The sequence below is a fragment of the Artemia sp. Qi Xiang Cuo genome, chromosome 12 (genome assembly GCF_049724085.1).
Source record: "Artemia sp. Qi Xiang Cuo chromosome 12, ASM4972408v1, whole genome shotgun sequence".
In the NCBI taxonomy this organism is placed as follows: domain Eukaryota; kingdom Metazoa; phylum Arthropoda; class Branchiopoda; order Anostraca; family Artemiidae; genus Artemia; species Artemia sp. Qi Xiang Cuo.
The window spans coordinates 43,902,857-43,920,964 of NC_142805.1; the positions used below are offsets into that span (position 1 = coordinate 43,902,857).

Consider the following 18,108-nt stretch of genomic DNA (forward strand, 5'->3'; position numbering starts at 1 on the left):
CTTGGAGGTAACAACCCCCCCTGTCAGTATAATAATGAAGATATCTCATAACTCTATTCCTACCCTGCCTGGGTTATGGAAACTAGTACAGAGTTTGTAGAAAATACCTTACTTGTATTCTTCCAAACGGTCACAATAATAACACAAAAATATGTTTCCCCGAACGGGGTCTAAACGCAGACTAAATCAAAAATAAATTCTGTACACAACTGTTCATAGGGGTGGACCTTCGCTTGGCCCAGCCAATCATCTCAATCCCCATTCATAACCAATTCTACCTTCCCAGCCCTATTATTCAATGACTCAAACCAGGAAGTACAAAAATAGAATTTACTTCAAAGCTTACTTATTGCAACACAACTATAGCTTAGCAACGAGACTTTTAAATTGTCATTAAAATTATACTATAGGCAAATCTAAGGAAATGTAAATAGAACGAAAAAAGGTCATTTATCTGAAAGGAAAAGAAACAGGGATGGAACCCCAACACCTCCCCCCGTAAGATAAATGACCGCCCACGCGCTACCTTGGTCCACCCTTACAAACATAAGCACATAACTTCAACTTTACAAAATCAATTTGCCTTCTCTCTTCCACCAATGTCTGTGCTACTATTTCCACCGCTTGGCTCTGGATCAGTCATCATCGATACGTCTCTACTGTAGGATCATCATGGTCTAAATCGTATAGCTTCCGCGTTAGGTTTTGAAAGTTTAAGTCCCCAAGATTCGCAGACAATGATTGTGCGCAGCCCAATCAAAAACAAAAAATTTTCTCTCTCTCACGAATTTACATTTGAGAGGAGCAGAGAATCAGTTTCTGGGACATGTGATGATGCCAGCCATCATGAAAAATTGGCTGCACTAGCCTCTTAATTTCCATCTGTGGAAACAACCCCATATCTCAATCAAAAAGTAAATTGCCCTTTGGCATAATTTCAAATAATCTAAGGCCGAAAATGCAAAGGCCTGTGAGTACGATAAGGGTACTGGGAATGAAGTAAAATTTTGAGAGAACCATGAATTGCCTTTTTTCTGAGTTCCCTCCCCTGGGATACTTAAATTAAGACTATACCTTGATGTTAATTTCAGATAAAACTCGGATACATCTCCCACTGAGTACAATTGGCCGGAAATAATTGTCGGTTACCATGAAGAATAACAGCCATGATATGGGCTACTAGTCAAAGGTTTGGGCGAAGTATGAAGTGACTGGGGGCGAGTATCCCCCAAGGAATCCAGATCAGAGAGCACAAACCTCGTTATAGGGATTAAAACTTGTCCGCAAGTTGTGCATTAAAGAGAAGGGCTATCTTTCTCGAGTTACTGCAGGGGATCTTCCCCAAGGGAGTCCTCCCCCTCATAAAGGATCGACATATCTTTTGAGTTGATAATACCAATCTCAGATTCCTTTTCAAGTTTTTCCAATCCGACTCGACATTCAATACCTCCCAACTTTCCCCAAACCCCTTGTAGGTCATTCATCTCTAATTTGTAACCCTCTTGTTTTATTCCCCATGGGTCTTTGACCTCTTTTTCCTCCCTATTATTTATGTTATCAAGGCACAGCCCATCCAACATTTTATTTTTCTCCCTATTATTTATGTTATCAAGGCACAGCCCATCCAACATTTTTTATTTTTCGCCACTTCAGGCTGAATCTCCAAATTTTGTCTCTTTTTTGCATTCCTCTTTTCATCTCTACTTTTCTCAATTTTGTCATTCGTGCAAAATACTAAATCATCGTTAAATCTGATTTGGACTCCACTGTCCACCATCTTTAACTGCACTACTTCCTTGTAGCTCCGTTTAATATCTCTTTTCTCTCTCTGTTTTATTTTCTTTGGTAGTATCATTAAATAAATCGTCATTAAATCAGAATTGTACTCCAGTGTCCATCTTTGACTGCATTTCTTCATTGTATCTCCGTTTATTGTCTTTTTTATCTCTTTTAGTCTTCTTTATTCTTACCGCAGAAACAAATATTTTGTCATCAAATGGGAACTGAATTCCGACTTTTGGTTTTTCATATTGTACTAAAATTTCCCGAACTTTGCGAGGAAAAGCGCGTACAATAAAATTCGTCTCCTTTTTCTCTGGTGCAATCAGTGTTTCATTTTGGAAATTTTTTTTCGGCGTTTCGCACTCGTTAAAGGTGTTCTCAATTTTTCCATTTTCTGGAGATTTTCCAGAAAAATTATTTTTGCGCGTCTTATTCTCAATATTATGTGGTCTGTTTACTTCCGCATCCCATTTTTGTGGATTATCAACATTTTGAACACGAGTATCAAGTATTTCGTTTTTCCGACAGGGTGGCACAGCCTCCCAATTTGTTTTATGGGCCGGTCCGCCTTGTCAACGAAGTAGCATATTTTCCGGTCGTAGTGAAATTTTGTAATTTTCCCACTGTTAAAGAAGTCACTTTTAACGATGGGAGATTTCCAATATCTCCAAATTCTCCTCCTACTAAAACATCCAGTGCTAGCATAGGTACTAAGCCTACTTTTATCGTTTTTCTCTGGACCGTACCGTCCTTCTTTGCAATTTCTATTCTTACCCAAGCAGACGGGTATGGGTGCTTGTCTCCATAATAACATACTGTTGTAATCTGATTTTTATGGTCTATCTCCGTTCTATTAATTAGGCCAGTTCGCACTTAGATTTGGTCACTGCAGGAATCAATTGCCATTTCGACTAATTCCCGTACAATTTTCCGTATATTTTATGCGACTCTGCAAATGGGTAACTTTTTTTCTTATTATGGGTCATGGCCCAGGCTGTCGTTTTATATGGTTTTTGGTCATGTTTACTGGGACAGTTTCTTGCAAAATGCCCCGTGGTACCACAGTTATAGCAAGGTAGTTCTCCTTGCGCTGGGTTATAGTGCCTATTTTTTTATACTCTCTATGTTGAAATATGTCTGTCTCCTCAACTTCCTATCTTATTTTGGTCCACCTATTTGCCATTTCCGCCATTTCTTTGCTTGTTTTTGGGTTCTTTTCTTTCAAATATATTTTCAATTCTCTGTGGGTATTTTTTAAAAATTATTGCGATGCGTCTGAATACGATTTTTGTTTTACCGCGGTAGATCTTGTCTGAATTCTTCATTTGTCCGCCATTATTTCAAGGTTTACTTAACGTCTTCCGTCCAAATGAAAATCCTTTTATCAATGTCTCTTTTTTATCCTTTCGTGAAAAATTGTTTCCTTTTAATTTGCCGATTCTACGTGGGCGGAGCAGCCTCCCTTGTCTCACAAGTTAATTATTCGCGTGATCTATTGATTTTTAAATTTTATTGCTTATTATTATCCAACTAGGCACAGCCCACATATAAAAAAAATTCTCTTTGCGATTTTTTATATATGTAACCACAATAGGCTACTATGTAAGCTAACTCAACTTGTCTCTTCAAAAACGCAGAATTCTTTTACTATCAGGTTTACTGATAGGATCTTTTCTTGCTACCACCAATTTTCATGGTATTTAGACACCAGTGTTATACCGGTAGGCCACAACGCCACTGGCGTGGTAATATATGGGTGTCACCACTTATTGGAGGGGAAAGCTCCGGCACCAAATTATAATGTGATTCCCGCGTCTACCACACCGGTTCTGCAAATATCAGGTTTGGTACTTCCCTATTTACTGTATACCCTGTCCCAGGGTATGATAACGCGATCGAGTGGTCAAATGGCCACTTTCTAAAGCCAAATGTACCCGCCTTGGGTTACGGCTAGAAAATCTCTAACTCTCTCCTTGGAGGTAACAACCCCCACTGTCAATATAATAATGACGGTATCTCGTAATTCTATTCCTAACCTGCCTGGGTTATGGAAACTAGTAGGCTACATAGTTTGCAGAAAATACCTTACTTGTATTCTTCCAAACGGTCACAATAATAACACAAAAATATGTTTCCCCGAACGGGGTCTAAACCCAGACAAAATCAAAAATAAAATTCTGTACACAACAGTTCATAGGGGTGGACCTTCGCTTGGCCCAGCCGATCATCTCAATCCCCATTCATAACCAATTCTACCTTCCCAGCCCTATTATTCAATGACTCAAACCAGGAAGTTCAAAATAGAATTTACTTCAAAGCTTACTTATTGAAACACAACTATAGCTTAGCAACGAGACTTTTAAATTGTCATTAAAATTATACTATAGGCAAATCTAAGCAAATGTAATTAGAACGAAAACAGGTCATTTATCTGAAAGGAAAAGAAACAAGGGTGGAACCCCAACACGTATATTTCTCAAAGCTTTAAACCAGCACAGAAGTAATTGTATAGTATAGTTTTCTAAATGCCCTGACGCAAATCCTAGTGCCCTTTCAAAAATGCCCGGCAACCCAAACGTAATACTATGCCAGATTCTGTTCCTGGTGAAAAGCTTTGTGAAGACAGACTACCGCCAAGAATTTACACCTCTTCCCACCAAGGTTAGCGTAGAACGGGCTGAAAAGCTCTACTGCAGCCTTCAGTGCCACACAAATAGTGATTTTGCTGTGACACAAAGTACAGCTATCTCTGCTATAATGAAGTTGAAAAACAAACTCAGTAAGGTTACTGATGGTATGTCCGGGGCCACTGTTGATTTTAGTAGCTATCTTCTGATTAACGACCTGAGCTCACTATACCAAATGATATTCTTCACTAGAATAGTGCCAAAATCTGTATGTGAAGGTAAACTGATCCCCGCATTAAAGCAAGGCAAATCTCACCCCTTTGCAGTTCGTATAGACCCATTACTATGATGAAAGTTTTGAAAGTTGTTAAAGCTGCCCACATGCGAAGAAATTCGGTCAAAATGCTCTGTTCCTCTGGGATATTTTGGCTTTCACAGGGGATTAGGGTGCGGTCATGCCCTGTCAGACTTATGCGCTGTACTTTTGGATTCTGATACTGCTAGTGAATCTCTAGTTCTTGGTAGCCATGATGTGCACTTAGCATTTGATTGGCTGGTCCACGGGTATCTCCTACATTTGCCATATAAAAGAGGGGGTCAACCCTTCGGCGATAGGAACGTACTGCGATTTATATAGTAGGCTAATCTACCGTGTTTATAACCCTAGACAAATAATATTTGTGTTGTTATATCGGTTTATAAGGGACCGAGACAGGGGTCTATTATTTCACTAGAATTTTTTAAGAACATAATAATAGAGTGACGATCCCAAATAAAATGTTCATGCATAGTTTGCGGTTTGAATCTAAGTCTAGTTTGTTATGCTGATGGCGTGTTTGTGCCCAGCCGGATCAATTCGTGCCTCAAGGAGAGTTTTAAAATGTTAAACGATGAATATGGGAGAATTGGTCTTGGTTTCAATGCAGCTAAGTCTGATATTGTTCTTTTAATTTGGACGATTCGACTGATGTATATGCTAGACTTGGGGAGGCTACGGTTAAGCCCCTGTCGAAGCTTACTTATTTGGGTCTCCCCATCTACAAATTGCATCTTTCTGGAGAAGTCTTCAGAAATCAAATATCAAGCAAATACGGACCAACTATTTTTGTTATGGTTACCTTTGTGGATTACCTTTGGTTACCTTTCTGTTGAGGTTACCTTTGTGGATGCGTAATTCTTACATTAGCCTTCACTGTACAGTTGCAGAACCATGTCAGGCCGTTCAAAAGCAGATCAACGAATTCAACGTAAGGCTGTCACATCAGTAGTCGTTCCACCTGTGGCTGTAGTCTTTTTTAGTATTTGCTCTGTAATTTTAATATTATATATCCGGTATTGTGCATTGTATATTCATTTTCATTTCTTTCTTTGTATTATGTTGTACTTCGTCTTTTTGCTTTTTCGTAGTGACGGGTTAGAAAATGAATACATAACTAAACAGGCTATTTGATTTGAAAGCATAAATACAAAAAGTAGTCATCAGCTTTTCATTATATTTTCCTTTTTCTTTGTAATGACATTCCAGAAGCACTGTCCCAACCATCCTATACAGAGGATACCAAATGAGACTTCATTCACATCTTTAAAGGATTGGCATGTTTTGATTGTGATTCTTGGAGAAGTTTCCAATTGAAAGAGATATTCTTCCCATGTTGTTACAATTAAAAAACAAAGGTTACAGTAATTGAGGATAGATTTGCACGAGGATTAATCGATTAAAGCATATACTTTCTTCAACTAAATATGAAAAACTGTAGGTTTATTTTACTTAATTATTCCTAGTTTTTTTGTTCAATAATGCGAAATACAATATCATATATCTGAGTAAATGCAGTAGCATTGATTTATTAAGAGCTAAGTGTTTCCCATGTATTTTTGTTCCTTTTTTTAGCCACTTCACATGGAATGAATAATTACAAAACTTTGGGGGGGGGGGGGATTCGATTGTAAATTAAAGGTTCTGATGTATTTTATTAAGCACCAAAAGTGATAGAAGTGAAAATATTACACCTCTCATGCCCCTTTTCCCTCAAGCACCCCACCATCCACCAGTGCATCAGATGGATCATACAAAAATTTACAGATGGCGATTTTCCCACTAAAGTTGAAAGGCTGAATAGATGTGCCTCCGGGGATGACAAGACCCGTCATCCCCAGGGGCAAAGGCCGAAAATTTACTAATTGTCAATTCTTAAAAGATAAGTTTCACAGTCGAAAAAGATGTCCTTGTTTGATCTTGGCTGTCCAATCAGGCTGAAACTTTCAAGGATCACTCCTTAGTCCAAAGGGACCTCAAAATTTTTTTAGGATGGGTATAGATAACAGGCGGCCCGACACTGAGTAAAATCTTTTGTTGTTGATCGTTTGAAATTTACACCCATAAGTTGCTGAGCCAAAAGGACCCTATTGTACCACAAAAACTTTGATTGGAGGCACGGACCCCCAAAATGTGGCCCAAAAAGGCACAGTACATTTTTCAATTGATTTGAAACTTATATTCTTACGTTTTTGGTCCAATGGCACGCCAATGCACAAAAAAAGTAATCCTGGACAAAGGAAATCTTGTACAAAAAACTAGGCGAAGACAGATTGTAGACCCTCCAAAAATGGGCCAAAACTTTCTACCAATTGGCTTGAAACATAATAAATACAAGTCATTGAATCAAGGTATACAAACAAAGAGAGTCTCTGTCCCAGGGGCACACTAGCATACAAACAAATTTCAAGACAGGGGACATCGCACAAAGATCAAGAAAAGTAGACAGATTGGATACAAAGGTTCCCTCAGCTTACATATGAGACCTGAATCCTTACTGCTTCTATTATCCAAATTTATTTCTAATGATACTGCACTTTTTTTGCAGCAACACTAAGATGCAATTTATGATTTTTCTGGCTCAGGGAGCTAATACCCAGCCTTGACTTGGGGGTAGTTTTCACTAACATATTATTCAAAAAAATACAAATCTGTCAAGCTCACACAAAACTCAAACAAAGTGTCATCTTAACCCCCCCTCCCCCCAAATCCTGATTTATAAGGTTTCTTTTTCTGCTTCATTGAAATAGAATCTTTGGGAATTAGCCCATTTAAGTCTATATTGTTTTCCACAAAAAATAGAGATGTATTTTGTCATGACACTATGATACATTTTGATGGGATCACATTTCTTCTTTTAAAAATCTTGGTCATCAGTAATCATTAGGGAGTTGAAAACAAATCAATTTGGTGTCTATCTTTACTTTATTTATGTCTACTTATTTATTATTTATTAGTCTACTACTTTATTTATATCTGATGACAAATGATATTGTCAAATGGTCTAAACAAGGAGCTTGACTTATAATGTGTCTAGTAGACAGCAAGATTGCAGGAACTCCAAAAGAGCTAGTAAAATCCTCAAAGGAATTTTGAATACTGCTGTTATGGAACACCTGATTGACAACAAACTACTTACCAATAGCCAACATGGATTCAGATCTGGAAGCTCAGTTGAGACAAATCTTACTGATGCATATGAATATGTCACTGAACTAGACCTGGGTATTCCTGCTGATATGATCTTATTAGACATTGCAAAGGCTTTTGACAAAGTTTGCCATCACCATTTGAAGGCAAAACTCTTAGCTACTGGGATACAGGTGGAGGTTGTTGAATGAGTGATGCAGTTCCTCTCAGGAAGAAAGCAGAGAGTTAAAGTGTTTGGGGATAACAGACAAGAATTCCCCTCAGAAGTTGCTGGAGTTGATAGTGGCATGCTCCAGGAAACAATCTTGGGCCCAATACTTTTCAATATTTACATTTATGATGCTCCACAGGCTGTAAGAAATAAGATAAGCCACTTTATACTGATGCTTCAAAGCTTGTTGGGCCTGCAGAGCTGACAGCAACAAGAGCCACCATAAAGAAGGGCCTGGATTCACTTTCCCTTCGGGCCCACCAATGGAAGCTTGAGTTTAACATCTGGAAATGTAAGACAGAACAGTCTTCTCGACCTGGTATTTCTCAGGAGACCAGAAGCTCTCCTCTCTACCTCTTACATGCCCCCAATTGGAAAGAGTGATCATGTCACCATAGACATTAGAACAACATTCCTCAAAGTGATGAATCGCTACATCAAGAAGATCTTTATTAGCTATGAGAAGATTAGAATGGATCTCAACAACATCAGATGGGACAACATCTTATCTGGTTCTCTAGAACAGCAATGGCAGTGCTTCAAAGAATTACTGATAAGTAAAGCAAATCAGTACACCTCAAACAAGCTCCTCCCCAAACCAAGAACATTTCCAATAATGACGAAAGAGATTAAGAGGGAAATCAACCATAAAAGCAGACAATGGAAGAAATATAAAAACACCACTCCCCTGAAAATAGAGAGAAATATTCCAAAAGCCAAAACAAACTTAAAAACTTGACGTGGGCTGTGTACACGAACTTTGAACCCAAACTTGCTGATGAAGCCAAGACAAACCCAAAGAAGTTTTGGTGGTATGTCTCTAGCCAAGACCACAATAGATGGTGTATCAAAAAACTGATAACAGAGCAAGGTGAAGAAACTACAGACACTAATAAGCTTGCTGACTTACTCAACCTACAATTTGTCTCAGTTTTCATCACTGAACCACATGGCCCTTTACCTTCCCCACCAAAATATGATGTAAAAGCCCCAATGGAGAGCACCACAGTATTGTCTACAGATGTCCTTAAACGTTTACTGAAATTAGGTGCTAACAAGTCGCCAGGGCCCAATAACATACATCCCAGACTATTAAAAGAAACCGCAAAAGTGATAGCAGAGGCCCTCACGAGAATCTTCCAGAGGTCACTTATCTCTAAAGAGCTACCAGCAGACTCGAAAGTAGCCAACATAATGCCAGTATTCAAAAAAGGTGATTGCACAAAATCTGGGAATTATCAACCTATTAGCCTAACTTCAGCTGTTGTTAAGATACTTGAACACATAGTCAATGATTCAATTCTCAAACATTTAACCACAAACAAGATCTTGTCGCCCAAGCAGCATAGATTCCAGTCAGGAAAATCAATCAAAACTAACATATTGGAATCATATGAAGAAATTACAAATCTGATTGACCAAGGACATCCAGTCAACCTACTGCTGCTGGACTTCGCCAAGGCTTTTGAAAAGGTACCACACATTCAATTACGAACCAAATTATCTGCCTCCAGCATCAATTCAGCTGTGATAGACTGGCTAATGAATTTCCTCACCAACTGCAAGCAGAAAGTCTGCTTATTCAAGATGGGTGGCCAGCCAATCTACTCCCATGAGGCCATGGTAATGAGCAGGGTACCACAGAGAAGTGTACTAGGCCCAACCCTTTTCTTGATGTACATCAATGACATTTTCAATCATGTAGATAATAATATGCATTTGTTTGCAGATGAGGCCAAACTGTTCAGCATTGCAAATCCACAGACCCTCCAACATGACATAGACAGGCTACAGGATTGGATTCAAGACTGGCTCCTTCAATTCATTACAATCAAATGCTGTATTTTGCACCTTGGACCTAACAACCCAATGGCTACCTACTCAATTTACAATCCCATCACAAAAACAAAAGAGCATTTTGAGAATAAAGAAGAAGAAAGGGACCTTTGTGTCATCATCGACAACAAGTTGAAGTTCCACAGCCACGTTCAGCATGTTGTTTCCCGTGCAAATTCCAGCATTGGCCTATTAAAACAGACCATCAGTAGCCAAGAGGCAACAATATTCATAAAATTATAAAAAGCTCTTGTCAGACCCCATCTTGATTTTGGCATGTGCCTTACAGGTCCTTCTTATTGGCAAGATGTAAGACCCATCGAAAATGTTCAGAGGCAAGCAACAAAGTGCCATCATCATGGCATCAGTGCCAGCCATCATTACACAAGAGGACACTCCAAGAAGCTGCCAAAGTTAAGCTCCTGATCAAGAACCTGTCAAATGTACTTCTCAAGAAGAGTCATAAACCATTGGCATCAATTGAAGAAATCCACTGTCAGCACTCCCTCCATCCAGTCTTTCAAATGCCACCTTGACAAGGAGTGGGAGAAGAGGCAGTGGAGGTTCAATTGAGAGTTGTCAACTCAAGAGCACTACAGGTCTGGAGAACCTTAAAGCTCTCAAATGGATTAAGGTGATTAAGTACATTCCAGGAAACGGAATGAGAAGTGGCAGTACCATATGAGTGGAAACAATATCTCTAGGCAATCAATTGATTCTTTGGCAGCTGATAGAGATTTGGGAGTAGTCATTGATAAAGAATTAAAATCCCACATACACACAAAAACAGTGGTTGCCAAAGCATCTTGGACCCTTGGACTAACCAAGTCTACAGTACATAGCAGATCATCCAAAGTAATAACTAAGCTGTACAAGAGTCTCATGCGACCATTACTGGAGTTTGGGATGTGTAGCCAAACCCTTGAATAAGGGTGACCAACAGAAAATAGAGTCTGTTCAAAGGCACACAACCAAAGCTGTTGATGGATGCAAGAACCTCAAGTGTCCATCTTTCTTGAACAAACTACAGCTCCCAGCACTTATCTACAGACAACAGAGGGGTGATGTCATCATGGCTTATAAGCTACTACATGCTTATTCCTCTTCTCAGAAGCCTTTCCAACTTGATAAATCATCCTGGACAAAAGGGCATAGTAAGAAGCTGCTCCAGAAGAAAGCTAACAGCAGACTCCATAACCACTATTTCTTTAATAGAGTGGTGCCCCCCTGGAACATTCTTCCCAATGCAGCTGTCACTGCTGTCAATACATTGAAGATTGCCATTTATAAGAATTGGTCCACCAAACCATGGAAAACAGAGTGGGATGCTGCCAAACCAATGGCTCCCCATCATCACTGACCAGGAACTCTACAGAATTGGGTAAACTTTTGGCAGTTCATATTATTGACTTACAAATAAAGTGAACATACCACTTGATGCCTTTTTCTATGCTCTTTATGAATATAATAATTGCTTCTATTGGAAATTCAAATTTACCCTCCCCTACCCCCCTAATGTGCAAATATATACCCTGAATTGAAATATACAATGAATTGTTGACATCAAAGTTTCAAATCAAAAAATTCAGTGTTATTTTTTTTTTACACATTCAAAAACATGAAATGGTAGGAAAATATTTTATATTTAAGTTGCATAATAAATGAGGTTTGAATTGTTATAAATAAGTATTTTTGGAATATGTTACTCTTGAACAACTTATTTATAAACTAGTTATATGTTTTAACCACTTTTCAATAACTTAACTAGTATTGATAACTTTGGTACTTTTGCATTATATGGACCTCTCTAAAGAAGGCATATAGGAGATGCTAGATGCTACAGTCAAATGGGCATTGAAAAACCCATTTTGATACAAAATGATTCAAGACACTGCTGAGAGAAATACTTTGTCTAGCATGGTTTTAATTGCATATACAATATTTAACTGTTGTTTCTTAGTATTTAGATGTGGCAAAAGGTGCATAGGTTAGGTTCGATTACGTATTTAATATATGCAATGCTTTGCCCCCCCCCTAATGTGCAAATATATTGCCCAAATTTGTTTCTAAAGTATTATATAGTCATCCTATTTTATTTTATTTCATTAGCATTAACCAAACTTGACTTTTTAGAAAGGTCCATATAGTACAAAAGTACCATAACTTCTTTGTGTGATTACAATTCAGGGTAAATTTTTTGCAGTTCATATTATTGACTTACAAATAAAGTTAACATATTACTTGATGCCTTTTTTATGCTCTTTCCAAATATAATAACAATTTTGGTTGGAAATGAATTTTACCCCCATCCCTATATATACCAATTCAGGGTATATATATGCACCTTAGGGGGGGGGGTAAATTCTATTTTTGATGTAAATGAGAGGTAAGTTAAAAACTTTACCCCTCCCCTCTCTAATGTGAAAATATATACCCTGAATTGGTATATATAAGGGTGGGGGTAAAATTCATTTCTGACCAAAATGATTGTTATATTTGGAAAGAGCATAAGAAAGGCATTAAGTGGTATGTTTACTTCATTTGTAAGTCAATAATCTGAACTGCAACAAATTTACCCAATTCAGGGTAGGCTATATATTTGCACATGAGGGGGTGGGTAAATTTGAATTGTTGATAGAAGTGATTATTGTATTTGTAAAGAGCATAAAAAAGGCATCAAGTGGCATTTTCACTTTATTACTAAGTCAACAATATGAACTGCCAAAAATTTACCCAGGATATTTTCCTTATTTTGCTGGACAATACAGTTTAAGTTAATTCTTTAGGCTATAGTCAACTGGTGAATAAAACTGAGACAAGGTAAATAGGCCCTTAAGTTACCAGGGCAAATTTAAAAAGTGTCATGAGAATAATGAGCCTGTAAAAGCCTACCTAATTAAATAAGTCAAACAGCACTATAGGCCTAGCTTTTCTCAACTTCATCATGTTCAGAATTTTTCAAATATCAGCCTTAAAGCAGGGTTTGCCAACACAAAAAAAAATCACCAGATTTTCACCAAGAAAATCACCAGTATTTCACAAAAATCATCAGAAATCAGTGGTCAATAATGATAAGCTTTACACCAAAAAGATGCATTGGGAACCCTGAGCTAGGACATTATGTTTTTTAAAGGTCATCAACTGCTCAAGAAGGAAGGGAATTTATACCTTATAAATAGAGAATTTATTTATTTAACTACTATTATACTTTTCTTTGTCTTTACTTTGCAAAATCTTTTCTTTTTTCTGGGTTTCCATTGAAAAGAATAGCTCCAATAATCCTCTTTTGTCCTCAAATCAAATTCCATTTGCTTATGAATGTTTTTAATCCCCCTGCCATAGTTGGTATCCTTAGTGGTAAACTTTGGTTCAGAAAAAGATGACTCAAATGGTGTCCATTTCTTATATATTTATTTTACTTCCAGAAAATTGTCATGGGTCAAATATCAGGTGAAATATCAGACAAACAGTGATAAATCTTATTTCCCTGGTTCCTTAGACAAGAGCTCCTTGAGACTGATCCCCCTGGTTTCTTGAGACCGTTAAGTCCATTGAGAAAGACCAAGCCTAGGCTGCTGAATCTATGTTCATGTGGGACTATGCTTTCTTTACCTGAGAATTTTTTTTATTTTTTTTTTTTTGTTTCTCAGCCACAATCTGTTTTTATCACACATGGGACACACATGTATGTGTTTATAAATTAAAATATGTAATTATGGGGAAGCCGATTGCCAAGCTAAAAGGATACACAGAAGCCCAAAATAATGCCATTCTTTAGAAATAACAAATAAAAACAAAACATAAAATATGCAAGTCACTGATTATTTCACCTCAGTAAGACAGCAAACCCAATCATGCAAGGGAGGTCTCAACCAATTTTGTAAAAAAAACAAAATCACCAAATTAAATAAAAATAACCAGATTAAAAAAGAAAATCACCAGAAATCACCACATTCAAAAAAAAACACCAGGAGGAGGAAAAATCACCAGATGTGGTGATAAATCACCAGTGGTGGCAACTCTGCCTTTGAGTAAAAAGAATTTAGGTTGCACAGCAGTTGGAAAGTATAAAACAAAACTAGGCTAACATTCTACTATCATTACCTTCCCAACTCAAACAGGACTTAGCAGCTTCCTTACTCATCATAATCTATACTCTCTGCCTATGCACCCCATCCTTCCTTCCTGAGTAAATTAATTTTATGTTTCCTACCCCTTCAATATGAGTTTTTGAAACTCTTATTATGTCCTGTTCAAAGTCTTCAAATTTGTCAGTCAAAATGTCAATACAATAGTTTTTTAATTTTGTAATTTACCAAGTTACAATTTTCCTGCTCTTTAAATTATCAAAATTATTTTTGCATCAAGGAAAGCAATGGTCTCAGATACCAGTGAAGAACAGGGACTAACACATTTTCTCAAGTCTACATGAAGTGGTCAATATATACCAAATCATATTATTGAGTTAGGACTAAAGTGAATGCACCATTTGATGCCTTTTTTTATGCTGATTATGAATATAATAAGCATTTCTATCGGAAATGAATTTCAGACCCCCCTCCCTATATAGGCAATACCTAACCTAACTCTGAATTGGCATATATAGGGGGGTTGAAATTCATTTCTGATAGAAATGCTTATTATATTCGTAATCAGCATAAAAAAAGGCATCAAATGGTGCATTATATATAATATATGATTATATATAATGATTTGGTATATATGATTTGGTATATATTGACCCATGAAGTACTTAAGCCAGCTTAGAACCAAACAGCAAGAAGCCCATGGGACCTGCTGATGAATGGAGGCTTTGTACAATCCTGGGTCCATCTGGTTCACAACATGATTTACTGCACTTGGCGAGGCTCATCTATCAACAAGAGTTAAAATCCTGCACAAACAATCTAAAGCCCATTACCTCCAATTTATTATTCAATGTATAATAAATTGTACAAAAGTACAATTTATTATGGTACAAAAGTACCATAACTTCTTTGTGTGATTACAATTCAGGGTAATTTTTTTGCAGTTCATATTATTGACTTACAAATAAAGTAAACATATCATATGATGCCTTTTTTTATGCTCTTTCTAAATATAATAACCATTTTAGTTTGAAATGAATTTTACCCCCATCCCTATGTATACCAATTCAGGGTACATATATATGCACATTAGGGGGGGGGGGGTAAATTCTATTTTTGATGTAAATGAGAGGTAAGTTAAAAACTTTGGTAAAATTCTACTTTAGCTACTTTTGGCTATCTTGGAATGGGGTTAGGTTAGAAAAATGAAACTTTCAGGGATTGGTCTACAGGCTAAAGTATGTCCCGGGAAGGTATTTTGAAGTACCTACCTCCACTCCTTCTCCCTCTAGAGGGTCCTGAAATTTTGCTACATGACAGGTCTATACCCATTGAAATTTTGACAAAACAACATTTTACATTAATTTTCAGTTATCAGTTTCTTTTTCTCTGGCTTCAGCTCTGAAAATGCAATTTCAGTTATTTGAGCAGAATTTTAAGCCATATAAATAGTTTATTTCAAAAATTTAGGAAATGTATTTGCATATCTTTAAAACCATATAAATTAGAATTGAGCAAAGTTGTGAAGCTGAAAAAAATTTTGTTGTACTTCATTTAAGCAGTAGATTTATTTTGCAAGGTTCCACTTCTATAACACACAGATTTTTAAAGGTCATCAAAGGTCAAGACCCTCTAGAGGGAGGAGTGGAGGTCGGTACTTCAAAATATCTTCCTGGGACATACTTCAGCCTGTAGAACCATCCCTGAAAGTTTCATTTTCTTAACCTAACCCCTTTCCAAGATAGTCAAAAGTAGCTAAAGTAGAATTTTACCAAAATTTACCCCCACCTCCCTAATGTACAAATATATACCCTGAATTTGTATATATAGGGGTGGGGGTAAAATTCACTTCTGACCAAAATGTTTGTTATAGGCTATTTGGAAAGAGCATAAGAAAGGCATCCAGAGGTCCTTAAGTTACCAGGGCAAATTTAAAAAGTGTCATGAGAAACATGAGCCTGTAAAAGCCTACCTAATTAAATAAGTCAAACAGCAATATAGGCCTAGCTTTCCTCAACTTCGTCACATTCAAAATTTTTAAAATATCAGCCTTTAAGCAGGGTTACCGACACAACAAATAAACATCACCAGATTTTCACCAAGAAAATCACCAGTATTTCAAAAAAATCATCAGAAATCAGTGGTCAATAATCTTTCTTTCTTCTTCTATTTAACAGCGAGCGGGCTTTTCAGTATAACTATTTAGCCCTTTTCCTTTTGCTTCACTCTGCGGGCTACAGAGCTACTGGCTTGATTGCCTCATATTTATTAGATATATTCAGATATCTTTCAGCAGATCTTTTGACTCTAGGAGTTCAAATATAAGATGATAGATGTCGATTTATATGCTCTGTGTGCAGGTACAGTTGGCTAGGCTCTTGGCTGATAGTGGGATTTTGTGGTGTTTGAAGTATTTTAACAGTTTAGAAAGCAAGGTATGTTGTGCAGACGTCAGCATATTACATTCAAATAGGCAATGGTTATTTGTTTCATTATTCATATTACAATGCCTGCAAAGAGGGGACAGGGGAATTGAAACACTTGAATTAGAAAACTTATATGAGAATGCTAGGAAATTTAGTCCATTTGTTCCAGAACGAATTCTATGATAAATTTTAGAAAGATACTTATTGAGAAAGGGGGAAAGGATAGGATTAATCTTATTAAAATTAATATCTGATAGCCTCCATCGGTAAATATCTCTAATTGGGATTGGTCTCCCACTTGGCTGGTCAATATTTATAGCATTTTTTGCTATTTCATCAACCTGATGATTACCACTTATGCCAGAGTGGCTAGGACTGTACTGAAAGTAAGTTTTTATGCCACTTGAAGCAAGATTATCAATAAAACTGAGACAATGATAAGTGTCAATGTCCAACTTATATTGAGGAGCTGAGGCCAGCAACTCAAGGCTTGATAAAGAGTCGGAATAGATGATAATATTATTCGAATTTTTAATCAAAGGTTGGTTTTGCTTAAGGTGTTCTAATGCCATGATTATGGCATTTAACTCAGCAGACATTATAGATAAATTATTAAATAATCTCTCTCCCATTGCAATTTTCAGGTGAGGAAGGAAAACACCACTTGCAACTTTCTCATCCATTTTTGACCCATCAACAAATATTTGGAAGTGATTTTTATAGGTAATTGTATTAAGTTCTGCAAATTTTTCCTGGAAAAAAGCAATGGGGGTTAAATCTTTATTCCATTTTGAAAATACAGTATTTATTATGGGAAATGACCAAATCCATGGGGGGGAATGAGGGAAAGTAGGTGCAATAGACTTTGCTGGTACAGAGAACTTCTTTTGAACATTGGCATACTCATCTGCAATACCTCTATACATGGCTGGATTTCTTAACCAATTATGTAATGTGTGTGAGCTATTTGATTCTATTTTTGTAAGATGTTTTATCGAGAGAAAGCTACGTCTCTCCCTTATTGTTGTTAATCCACTCTCCATAAGCAGAGACTTGGTGCTTGTGGGTTTCCTAAGACCAAATATGAGACGTATTATATCATTTTGTGTTGTTTCAATTTTTTGCATCTGGGTCTTTGCACATGCACCATAGACAATGAGCCCATAGTCAATATGGGGTCTTATATGTGATTTATAAAACTGGAGTAAGGTTTTCTCCTTACAACCCCAGGGTGTGGAAAAAAGTCTTTTTAGTATATTTGCTTTTATATAACGTTTTTTAATTGTGTTTGAAATGTGGAGGTTAAAATTAAGTTTTTGGTCAAGCATGAGACCTAGGTAATTAATATTATTATCTTCTGGAATGGTTGTTTTATTTAGAGTTAGTTTTGCATTAACATGGTTTCGCTTCCGGTGAAATTGGATTATTTTTGACTTGGTGGGTGCAATGGGTAAATCTGAATGTTGAGAGAATTTTTCAAACTGGAAAAGTGACTTTTGCAGATTTGACTGTGCTATCTGAAAGGTGTTGCCAGATGACCATAGCACCAGCTCATCAGCATATTGTAGATTCGTGTGGGGTAGGTTCATGTCCCAGAGATATAGGGCAAAAAGGAGGCAACTGAGGACTGCTCCCTGAGGTAGGCCTTTGGAAATTGTCTTTTGGGGTGAAG

General features: G+C 37.1%; 1 protein-coding gene across 3 annotated transcripts in view; it reads right to left on the reverse strand.

The window, feature by feature from the left end:
• Positions 1-16,143, reverse strand: part of LOC148946154 (CDK5 and ABL1 enzyme substrate 1) — a 129,367-nt gene extending 113,224 nt beyond the window's left edge. Inside the window, exon 1 of one of the 3 annotated variants that reach the window (XM_089098223.1) lies at positions 16,122-16,143. The gene's annotated coding sequence lies outside the window, so the exon portion shown is untranslated. Of the gene's footprint in view, positions 1-12,814; positions 12,839-15,982; positions 16,068-16,121 lie in introns of those variants that run through there. The other 2 variants (XM_089098221.1, XM_089098222.1) reach the window with 2 other exon arrangements.
• Positions 16,144-18,108: the final 1,965 nt, after the last annotated feature.